We start from the raw sequence: 12,563 nt of genomic DNA on the forward strand, positions 1-12,563 counted from the left end.
CCTAAGAATAATTGTGTGTTAATTACAGAGTTCAACCAATGATACTAGAACAAAAAAAAAATACTAAAATGGATAAAGTATTACATTGTACATCAACCGTCAGGACAAGAGCTGATCAAGTCACTGTTTCTCATAGTGTCCATTTCACTTCAACAGGTTTCCCTTTGGTGCTCAGTTAGTTGTCGCCAATGAGGGAGAACATATGATATTTGTCCCTTTGGGACTGGCTTAATTCACTCAGCATGATGTTTTCCAGATTCCTCCATCTTATTGCAAATGACCGGGTTTCATTGTTTTTGACTGCTGTATAATATTCTATAGAGTACATGTCCCATAATTTCTTTATCCAGTCTACTGTTGATGGGCATTTGGGTTGGTTCCAGGTCTCAGCTTTTGTGAGTTGAGATGGAATAAACATTAATGTGCAGACTGCTTTTTTGTTTGCCAATTTCATTTCCTTTGGGTAAATTCCAAGGAGTGGGATGGCTGGTTGAATGGTAGGGTTCTATTCAGGTTTCTGAGGAATCTCCAGACTGACTTCCATAGTGGCTTAACCAGTTTGCATTCCTACCAACAGTGGGTTAGTGTCCCTTTTCCCCCACATCCTCTCCAGCATCTGTTGTTGGTAGATTTCTGTATGTGAGCCATTCTAACCAGGGTGAGGTGAAACCTCATTTATCTTCTTTCTATTCAATTGTTCACCTCTGTCAGAGCCCCTTGGACAACCTATCTTGCTCAGCATCCAGCTACACCAGCACCCTCACCACCTAGTCCTTGGTTGGTTGGTTGCATGTTTGTTTTCTCTAAATGGGGGTACTAGGAACATCTACCTCGCTCTTGTAAGTTCTAAATCTGAATACGTAAGTCAAAGAATTCAGTGACATAAACAACTGCATACATCATTATCCTTTCAAACTATACTTTCCAAAAATGATTGTTCCAATTCCTATGGCCACATACAGTAGAAAAAATAACACCAGTATCCTTCAACAAATGACAATGTTCACTAGTACGATATGGGAAATGCCTTCCCACAAATCAAAAAAATCTCTTTGAAGCTATATTACCAACATCTCACGTTCCTTGAGCATTTATTTATTCTTCTATTTTGTGTTTAAATTTCTTTGGGCCAAAGATAAATTCTGTTGTTTTTTTTTTCCTATAAATGTGTATATAAGTAAGAGCTCAAAATTCCTTGCATCTTAGTGAAATTAAATCCAACAATCATTTACTCAAGATAGGTTTTATACCTAGTGAATGTTGATAACAGTATGAATATCTGGCATGTCTGATTATATATGTGGTGCTTTATGTAGTGGGTTGTTAGGTATGATAGGACAAATGAGAACCATGTATTGGGATAATAAATGAGTACCATGATTTTTGAAAAGAATCCTGACTTGTTTTCACAGGTTAGATAAATTGAATCTCTCAATTTTAATTATCCCATTTTTAAAAAAGAGTGATATGAACATATATTTCAAAATTAGTGAATGTTGTTATGTAAGACAAAACTGCTAAAACTAAAGTATTTAGGCCGGCGCCGCGGCTCACTAGGCTAATCCTCCGCCTAGCGGCGCCGGCACACCAGGTTCTAGTCCCGGTCGGGGCACCGGATTCTGTCCCGGTTGCCCCTCTTCCAGGCCAGTCCTCTGCTGTGGCCAGGGAGTGCAGTGGAGGATGGCCCAGGTGCTTGGGCCCTGCACCCCATGGGAGACCAGGAAAAGCACCTGGCTCCTGGCTCCTGCCATCGGATCAGCGCGGTGCGCCGGCCGCAGCACGCCTGCCGCGGCGGCCATTGGAGGGTGAACCAACGGCAAAAGGAAGACCTTTCTCTCTCTCTCTCTCTCTCACTGTCCACTCTGCCTGTCAAAAAAAAAAAAAAAAAAACCTAAAGTATTTATTATATGCTGTAATATAGTACATACTTGAAATATTTCAATTCTTTCCCCCCCCAAAAAGGCATGGACCTATTCACTTGAGATTAACCTGCTACAGAAGATTTTACTTGGAATTCATCCAGAAGTTTTCAATTATGTTACAGCAACTTTTTTTAATCATAAATTTCCATAGCTGATCTTTCCTCTAACTAAGTTTCAGGTAGTTTAATCTTCCATGAACTTATTTATGATAATTTATATTGACATCACAGGGATGGTCTTTGGAAAATGTAATTAGCATTTACAAAATGGTTTAGGATTCTGGTTGACATCTATGGACTATGAAAGATACTGTATCATGCAGGACCAAACTGTTTATCTAGTTAATGTAGAGTGATATACTATAGAAAGACATAAGAAAACTGTAGAATAAGACCCATAATCAGTTTGTCTCAGGAAGACAAAGATTTTAATTTCTGTTAGTAGACATTTTTATAATAGATCATATATACCTGTCAAATATTAAAAAGTTCAGGTAGTCCTCTAAGACTCTTAGGAAGTACCATTTATTTGTCTTCATTGTGTCCTAATTGGAAGTCCTCTCATTAATATGTCGCAAACTCAACTTGCTCTACTGGCATATTTTTTACTGTATGTTTTTTAAGTAAAACCAGTTCCTAAGGAGAGTATTGAATTAAGACTGTGTACTACTCTAAATTCTAGATACTTTTTCTCCTGGGCATTTGTTTACCATATATACTTGGTTTGACCAAGAGGATTTTCAATAATTTATTTTTTACAGCTTCACAATTTTCATATACTTCTTCCTATACAGGAGAAATTTTGTAGTAAATATAAAGCTATATCATTGGTGTGCTGTTGCCAAGTTGAAATGGACAGTCATAAAGAGAGTCACAAATGCCCTTCTAGACTAGTGATACTGTTGAAGGGTAGAATCTGCATGTGCTTTGTTTACTTGTGTGTTAAAAAAACAATCAGTACTATTTAATTGACCTAAGGGGGAAAAAAAAACTCAATCCCATTTCCTAAATTAATACCTCCCTCCCTCCCCCCCCGCAACACACTAATAGCCTAAAACACATCTTAAGCCTTACAAGTTTCTGAGGTTTGAGGACCTTCTCTGTGTGACCCAAGTGTTCTCTTCCAATGACAGCCGCCTTTAACTCCTTTTAAAAACTGCATCCTGCCTGGGACAGACTCACTTGCTCACTGTTCTTCCCTTGTGAGCAATAAGTGAGGTAATGCCTAAATGCTTTCAAGCTCATAAAACATTACATAGCTTAGGAGTTATTATTATTATTATTTATTGCCCATTTTCTTACGATCTAGGTCAAGTCTGATTTCTTCCACAAAGCCTTTCCTCACCAGTCGAGGTCAGAGCTATCATTCTTTTTTGTAAAACCCCACAGGAGATATAGTACTTCTCATTTGCCACTTAGAATGACTCATGGCCCAAAGTAGAGTGCAGGTTCAGCAATAGGAGAGGCCAATCTCATTTATCTCTGGGACTGGTCTGATGCAAGGACTCAAATAGAGTAAGATTAATGCTTATTTGTGGATGACTATGTGTAGTACCCAAATGCCAATTAAGGCCTTTCAATAAACAAGATACTCGTTTAATCAGCTTTTCCAGTCCACTCAAATACAATTTTTTTTTAGCTTCCAGGAAGTGTCTCATGGAAAAACTGATGCACAAATTATTAGGATAAAATATATGTGCTGTTGATATGCATGGTGTGCTAAACAGAAATGTAATTTTAAGGTTGCCTTTACCATTACTTCAATATCTGTACTTGGTATTTTTACAAAATCATCTCAATATCACAGTTCATAGCCTCATTTTTTATTTATTTATTTATTTTTTTTATTTTTTTGCTCAAGCAGTGTCTTCCTAATATCTAAATTGTGGATTAAATTGATCAGGTAGCATACTGCTTCAAACAAAAAATATTTCTTAGTATCATTTTATTTCAAAACCTTTGCTTCTTTTAAAAGTGAACACTACTTCAAAAAAAAAATCAATGTAAGCTATTCTATTCTTGCTGTTGTGTTTCTCTTTTAATGAGGAACTTATGAAGTCAGAAATTGCACTTCATATTCAACTGTCCCAGAGGCCTTTTACATGGGATTGTATTCCCTTTCTGGTTGCTTTTCCAATTCTATTCCCATGGTCACTCCTTCCAATTGCCAAACCAATAAATAATCCTTTTAAATGCAAATATTGGTATTTAAAATAATGGAATTTCTTTTGTAAATAGAATTGTGAGATTATGAGCAAATGAAAATCCAGAACTCCCTCAATAACTCGTGTTTTTTTTTTTTTTTTTTTTTGAAAGCAAGGTCAAAGGAGTAGAAGGAGACAGTAGTATTAATAAACAAACACAGTAGGTGGCTTTTTTGACTAACCTCTTTAATTACAATTCTGGCCTAGCTGGGACAAGTACAGACAAAATTTTTTAAAGTAGAATATGGTATTAAAGGACTATCATTAAATTAAAAACATACGCTTGAATCTTTAAAATTTGCCAGGTAATTTAAGACTTTTTGTTACGGTTCATTGAAAAACACCATATTTTATCAGAGCTTTTTAAATACAGAATGTCTGCATTTAATTCAGAATTCCACTAAAGCTTCAGGGTTTATGTTTAATCGGTAATTTATTCTAAACTATATTTTGTGTTCTTTATCATCTAAAACATATTAGAAAATAGTTCAAGATGTGACTGTTCCTGAACATTTGTATAGCTTCACACAAGCCATTTCCATCTAACATCAGTTGCAGAAAAGATCCTGACACGATCCGTAATGTGCCAGTCTAATTTCTGGCCAGAAACAGGTTTACTTCCTTGCTGTCAGTATTGTTTCCTATGGTTTATTTTTGTTTCATGCTGTTGTCACTAGAAGTGGCATCAGGACTATAAATTTTACTTGACATTATGATTATGGATGAACAACTAACATATTGTAAATGATGGAACATCTCAATATTTAAGAAGTCAAATGCAAATGTTCATTGAAGGAGGTGTGTGGTATGTCTAGAAATAAAGTAGTAAAGAATAGTAGAGAATAAAACTGACAAGCATTATGGATTAAATTGGAACGTACAACTACAATTAAACTGAAAGTAAGTTAAAGTGACAATTGCCAAACTTTGAAGCTATTTGATTATCTTTGAAATTATTAAAATAGATGTTAAAGGTGAATCATAAGGATAAAAAAGTCAACTATTTAATGGCCTCCATATAATATAATATATCTATTACAATATTTTTCATGCTACCAAGAAATTATTTGGTTTGTGGTATGGTCTAAAATTTCTGGAGACCAGCAATAACAGTTTTACTTTTGTTCCTGGTTTTGGCGAATCAATAGTGTTCTGAATCAACTTCTTGGAGGTTTATTTTAAATTGTTAGAATCTTAGAAAATGCTATGCTTTCATTAACCATTAGATTCCTTTGTACAAAGACACTCAGTGGTTTATTCCTGTAAGGCCGCCATAAAACACACTAAACACTGGAGTAAGGGAAAGAAAGGGTTTATTGGGGGAAACCTGACAGACCGGAGGGAAGGGGCGAAGAAGGAAAAGAGGGAGAAGGAGAGCATAAGAGAGAAAGAGTGAGAGAGAAAGATCAAGAGACAGATCAGGAGGTGAAGAGAGAGAGGGTCTATGTATTCAGGAACAGGTCCTTTCAAAACTTTTCGGGGGGTGGGGTAAGGCAGGGAAGTAAGAGCAGGGATTCCCACCAGGGTGGGGGTCAAGCTGACACCAGTGGGTTGGGTCATGGGGTCACCTGGCTTCCAGCCATGGCAGCAGGGGGCTAGAGCCTAGGATGGTGTCTGAGGTGTAGATGGCACCTTCAATAAGACTGCCCATTTTACTGACAATTCCTAACCAAGCCATAGGAGTTGCGATAACATCACATTGACCTCAGCATAAAGCAATATTATTCACCAATCTATCAATATGAAAATTAAAATTCGTTATTTAAAGTCATTTCAAACTTAAATATAATAGCTACCATTATAGTAGAATCCCTTTCCTATACACTAGCGCTGAGAAGATAAAATCTGTATTAAAAGAAAAAATCACAACCAAATGCTTGCTTAATTAAAGTCCTATTTAATAAAGAATAAATCCAATCAAACAACTTGGATAGGTGCTTAGAGTATGTCTAAATGATATTAAATCTCAGGATACAGCAAAGAGGTGTAGGCTTTATTTTGTTTTGAAAATGTAATCAACACAGATAGAACTTTATTTAGAATGAAACAAATTGCTTAGGAAATAAAAACAGTCTTAATCAAATTACATTAAGGCAAACAAATCTTTGGGAACTTTCGGTATGTGCAGGTATCTACTGTGGTGATGAGCAGTATTATCTTTGGAGCCAGACTTCTCTGGATTTTAAATACTGACTTTGCAATTTAGCAGATCTGGCTCCTTAAGTAGATAGTGTAAACTCTACATGCTTGAGTTTCATCACAGAAAATGGGAGAGGTATTAGATTTCTCTGAGGCTTAAGTACATTGATTTGGGTAAGGCACATAGCAGAGTGCTGGCTCACGCGTCTGCATTCAGTAAGTGTTCACTTACAAGTAGGACTTTTCTGTTAACATCTGTGATACTTTGCCTTTATGCATCCACCAGATGCAGGATCAAGCCAGGGTTCTTTATTTGAGCCACAGGAGACAGAAAATTACTCAAAGTACCGTTTTCTTAATCATCGCAGTCTAGTGCATAGTTAGTGTCACTCTACATGGACAGAGAGCAGTTATTTCATTATATACCATGAATGCTGTCATAGATTAAAACACATGTATACACACATTCTCTCTTTCTCTCTCTCTCACACACACACACACACACATACACTATTCATATGTTAAAATCCTAACTCTAGTACCTGAGAATGTGATTGTATTTAGATATAGATATGTAAAGAAGTAGTGAATTTAAAAAGACTTTACTGAAGTGTGTCTTACCAGTGTACTTGCAAAAAGAAATAAGGACATAAGTGCAGAGGGAAGACACGAGGTAAAGATGGCCATCCATAGGCCAGGGAGAGAGATCTTGGGAGGAACAACCCTATTGATATCTTGATCTTGGACATCTGCCTTCCATAATGGGAGGAAAAAAAGTTAGGTTTTATCAAGCCACCTGGTCTGCCGTACTTTATTACGGTATTCCTAGAAAAGTGATACAAACCACTTTCGAAATCATATTGTGCATGTGAATACGTTAGTCTACCAAAGCAATCAACTTCTTAACATTGTAAGACTATAGCATATTTTTACATTTTTTTTTTCACTTTATATAAATAGTGAGCGAAGGTAAACACATGAATTGGGAGATTTAGCCTTGTTTTTGTGTTTAGTTTTGGTTTGAATTGTATAGATTTAATTACAAGTATACTTCAAAAGTTCATGTAAAAATAGAATTAAAAACACAAGTTTATGTTGGTGCAAAAACATTTTCATACTACATGGGAAATGCGCATTAAATAAAAACTATTCATTGATTTAAAAAAAAAAGCAGTTTATGCTAAAGTAAGCTCATGCATTTAATTCCATTGTTCCATGAACTTTCCAAAGAATCCTAACATAATTTATTATTCATTTTATTCTTTTTTTTTTTTTTTTTTGAACAGGCAGAGAGTGGATAGTGAGAGACAGAGAGAAAGGTCTTCCTTTTGCCGTTGGTTCATCCTCCAATGGCCGCCACGGCTGGTGCGCTGCGCTGATCCGATGGCAGGAGCCAGGTGCTTCTCCTGGTCTCCCATGGGGTGCAGGGCCCAAGCACTTGGGCCATCCTCCACTGCCTTCCCGGGCCACAGCAGAGAGCTGGCCTGGAAGAGTGGCAACCGGGAAAGAATCCGGCGCCCCGATTGGGACTAGAACCCGGTGTGATGGTGCCGCAAGGTGGAGGATTAGCCTAGTGAGCCGCGGTGCCGGCCATATTCATTTTATTCTTAATGCATACTTAGTTCTTTCAATTATTGCTGCTACCAGAAACTTTATAAATAACTTTCAACAAGATATTTTGTTGGGGCAGGTGGTGTTTAAGATGCAGTTTTGTACCCCACATTCCATATCAGTGCCTGAACTAGAGTTCTTACCCAGTCTCTGTCCCAGCCCTCTATTAATGAACTCCCCAATAGCTCAAGTGTTTGGGCCACTGCCATTCATTTGGGAGATCAGGACAGAGTTCTTGACTTCCAGTTTCAGCCTGGCCCAGCACTAACTATTGTGAGCATTTGGAATGTGAGCCAGTAGATGAAAATATCTCTTTGTCTCTGACTTTTAATGAATAAAATTTAAATAAATAAAAATTTTGAAAAGGGGGAAGCATTTGGTATTGTGATTAATAAAAAGTAAATTTTAAGGTTTTTAAAAGTAAACAAATTCAAATATCTTTGAATAGACAGTTTGAAACAATTGAGTTCACACACTGTTTCTGTTCAGTGTGGAAAGTACTATAAGCAGGCAAAGTAGCATTCTGTAGCTGTAATACAAGGTTTGAGAATTCTGTTTTTTTGTAAATGTAAGCCTTCCTGATGGGTAACTTTAATTGACTTTAATTTTTAATAACATACAAATTGCATCAATTTATATTATAAATATGCATATTTATCCATGTCAAGCCTCCAATAAGATTCAGAACATTTCCATGCCTTTTGTGGTCTCCCTGCCCCTAATTGGGTGCATGTTCACACCCCATTTTCTGTCACTATTGGTGGACTTGGTTTTACTGTGATTTTCCACAAAATACAACCTTGAGGGATACCCTGTTTTCTTCTTGTTTTGTGAGCAGATTTCAGATACCCATCCCTCTTGTGTGTGTCCGTAGTTCAGGTTTATTGCTGATAACTATTATATTGTAAGGATATACAACCATGTATTTATTTTAAATTTTTAGTATTTGGATTGTTGATGACATGGCACTATTATGAATAAAGCTTCTATAGATTTTATTTTACCAATATGTATTACTTATTTTCATTTTTTTTAGTGAATAGCTAGGAATAGAGTATTTGGAATGTATGGGCAATATTTGTACAGCTCTGTAACATAATAGCAAACTCTCTTATAGTGATGCTATTTTACATTAACAGCATCAATCTGTCAGAATTATAGTTCCACATAGTTACTAACATTTGCTGCAATCAGGAGAGAAATCTTCCATCTGCACTTTCACTTTGTAAATGGCCAATTGCTTCTCCCTGGTCTCCCACATGGATGCAAGGGCCCAAGCACTTGGGCCATCATCTGCTGTTTTCCCAGGTATAATAGCAGGGAGCTGGATAGAAAATGGAGCAGCTAGGTCTCCTATTGGCTCCTATGTGGGATCGGCTTAACCCAGTAGGGCACAGGGTCAGCCCTGTAGTATTTTTTTTAATTTCCCCGTTTAATAGATTTTTGGTGATGTCTAATTTTGGTCCAGTTCATGTTTAAATAGCATCAATGTCTTTGATAACCAAGAGTTTTGAGAAATTGTACATAGAGAAAATTCTTTTTAAGTGTTTTACTTATTTTCTAAATATTGAATTGTAATATTATAGGTTCTGGACACAAATTTTTGATAATAAAAATTAATGAAAAGATTTTCTTCCAGTCTGTGCATGACTTTTTAAAACTTTAAAAAGAAGTTTTGATGAATTTGGACTTGGTAATTTTGTGTCTATTTAAGAAATTTTTATGAGGTTTTTTGCATATTTTAAAAAGAAACTATGGTTTAAGCTCTTCTAGATCTCTGATGTATTAAGTTCTTTATATGGTATAAGGTAGGAGTCATTTCATTTTTTCTCATGAAATATCCAACACTTTCAGTACCATTTTGGAAATTGATTCCTCCCTCTGATCAGATGCTTGGACATCTTGATCAAAAACCAAAGAACATTTAAGGTGTAGAAATTTATGTGTATTCTTTTCCTTTTGTACTAAAAATATGTGTATGCATACACAGAGCCACATCCATCTTTACACCAATATACATTGTACTGATTACTTGTGGTTCAGTGCATCTAACAAATCTCTCAATTTTGTTTTAGGTTGTGGCTATTATAATCCTTTGTCATTTCATATAAAATTAAGAATCAGTTTAATAATTAAAATGTTGAGCCCACCTTAAAATTGCTGAGACTTCAATCTTATGAACAGGTTAGTCTGTTTAGTTCTTCAAAATCTATTTTGAAATTATTTTAAGTGTAGGGAGGGTAGAGAAGAGAGAGGAAGGAAGAGGAAGGGCAAAGGGAGAGCCTGCATTTGCTGGTTCACCCCCAAAACTTGAAATGGAGCAAGTTGAACCACAAACTTTGAACTCAATCCACTTCTCCCACGTAGATGACGGGACCCTAGTACTTGAACTACGTCTGCTACCTCCAAGGGCGCACAGTAGCAGAAAGCTGGATGGAAAGTAGACCTGGAACTCTAACCCAGGCACTCAGCTATGGGACATAGGTGTGCCAAGCTATGCCAAACATCTGCCCTTAAAATCTGTTTTAAACCATGTACTTTACTATTCTAGGTCTGGTCAAATTCACAGAGACAGAAAGTAGAATGGTGGTTTCTTTGGCCAGGGTAGTAGAATGGGGCATCCTGGTTGACAGGTTTAGAGTTTGAGTTTGGAGAGATGAAATGACTCTGGAAATGGATGATTGTACAATAACTTAATGTCACTGAATTGAGCATTTAAAAATAGCCAAAGTGTGACATTTTATATTATAGAATTTAGTACAATTTAAAAATTTTTCAAAAGATTTATTTATTTGAAAGAGTTGCACACACAGAGAGGTCTTCCATCCACTGGTCCACTCTCCAATTGGCCACAACAGCCAGAACTGTGCCAGTCTGAATCCAGGAGCTTCTTTCCGGTCTCCCACGCAGGTGCAGGGGCCCAAGGACTTGGGCCATCTTCTACTACTTTACCAGGCCACAGCAGAGAGCTGGATCAGAAATGGAGCAGTCAGGACTTAAACCGGCACCCAAACGGGATGCCAGCACTGCAGGCGATGCGTTTACCCACTACACCACAGCGTCGGTTCCCCAATTTAAAAATTTTTAACAGCTGATTTCTTTAAAGATAGCTGTATTAGTCAGCTTGAGTTGTCATAGGAAATACCATAGCCTGGCAGCTTGAGCAGGAGGCGTGTGTTGTCTCGTAGTCCTGGAGGTTGGAAGGTCAAAATCGAGAGCTGACAGAGCGGGTTTCTGGAGAGGCCTCTCTTCCCAGGCTTCAGAAGGCAACCGTCTTGCCACTGGGCCTTCTGCATGCACAGGGAAAGAGAGGGAGCTCCCCATTCTGTTTCTCTTAGGGATACTAGTCTCATCGTAAAAGAGACTCCACTGATGGCATAATTTAACATCATCTGTGGAAAGGCCCTATTCTAAATACAGTCATATTGTGATACAGGATTTCAACAAACCAATGTTGAGGGAACAGTTCAACTCATAACAATGCCATAAGTTTATTTTTTAACCGAGTGTAATCTTGTATTCTACTTTCGACTGTTCAAGCATTTATGTTTTTTTTTTTTTTTTTTTTTTTTTTTTTTTAGAATTTCTTTTTTTTTTTTTTTTTTTTTTTTTTTTTTTTTTTTTTTTTTGACAGGCAGAGTGGACAGTGAGAGAGAGACAGAGAGAGAAAGGTCTTCCTTTGCCGTTGGTTCACCCTCCAATGGCCGCCGCTGCAGCCGGCGCACCGCGCTGATCCGATGGCAGGAGCCAGGATCCAGGTGCTTTTCCTGGTCTCCCATGGGGTGCAGGGCCCAAGCACCTGGGCCATCCTCCACTGCACTCCCTGGCCATAGCAGAGAGCTGGCCTGGAAGAGGGGCAACCGGGACAGAATCCGGCGCCCCAACCGGGACTAGAACCCGGTGTGCCGGCGCCGCAAGGTGGAGGATTAGCCTATTGAGCCACGGCGCCGGCTTCAAGCATTTATGTTTAACTGTTTACTGATATGAGTGAATGGGAATTTATCAACATCAAATTATCTTTATTCCTTTATTGTGTGTCCTACTTTCTGATGTCCTTATTATTGTTCAGTCTGACACCATTCTTGAGCACATGAAGGGTGTTAACATGTTAAATGCTAAAAATTAAAACATTAATGTGTTAGCATTTTAATATCTTTGCTATAATAATTCAATTTTGTTTTACATCATTTTTACTTTATTTTGTGATATGTTTTTACAGGATACTTAATGATGTGATTCCATTTTCTTGTTTCATTGTTTCAGACTGTAGGTTACATATTTCTTATTTGGGAAGTGGTTGACTTTTATATTTCCAGATTTTTGTTCTGACTTCATTTCCTTTAAAGGCTCCAATTCTGTGGAGGTTAGATGACTCAAAATTGTTCATCGGGTCATTCTGTTATTCTCTGATTTCTTTTCCTCTGTGATTTTCATAGTATAATTTTATTACCATGTTCTGAAGTGGATCGATCATGTGTCCATTCATTGTCTAATCTGCTAAACCTATTCAGCAATTTTTTAAATTTAGCATTTTGTTTTTCAGCTCTTGAAGTATTGCTTTTATCTTTTTCCTATTTCTTTTCTCATTATAAAAATGTTGAATTGAAATCTTCAAGCATATTTCTATGAGACACTGGGAATTCTATCTGCCAATTTCCTGTCACTTCTTTTACTGCTTCTATTGCCTC

Source organism: Oryctolagus cuniculus, chromosome 20 (assembly GCF_964237555.1).
Source record: "Oryctolagus cuniculus chromosome 20, mOryCun1.1, whole genome shotgun sequence".
Taxonomy (NCBI): Eukaryota; Metazoa; Chordata; class Mammalia; order Lagomorpha; family Leporidae; genus Oryctolagus; species Oryctolagus cuniculus.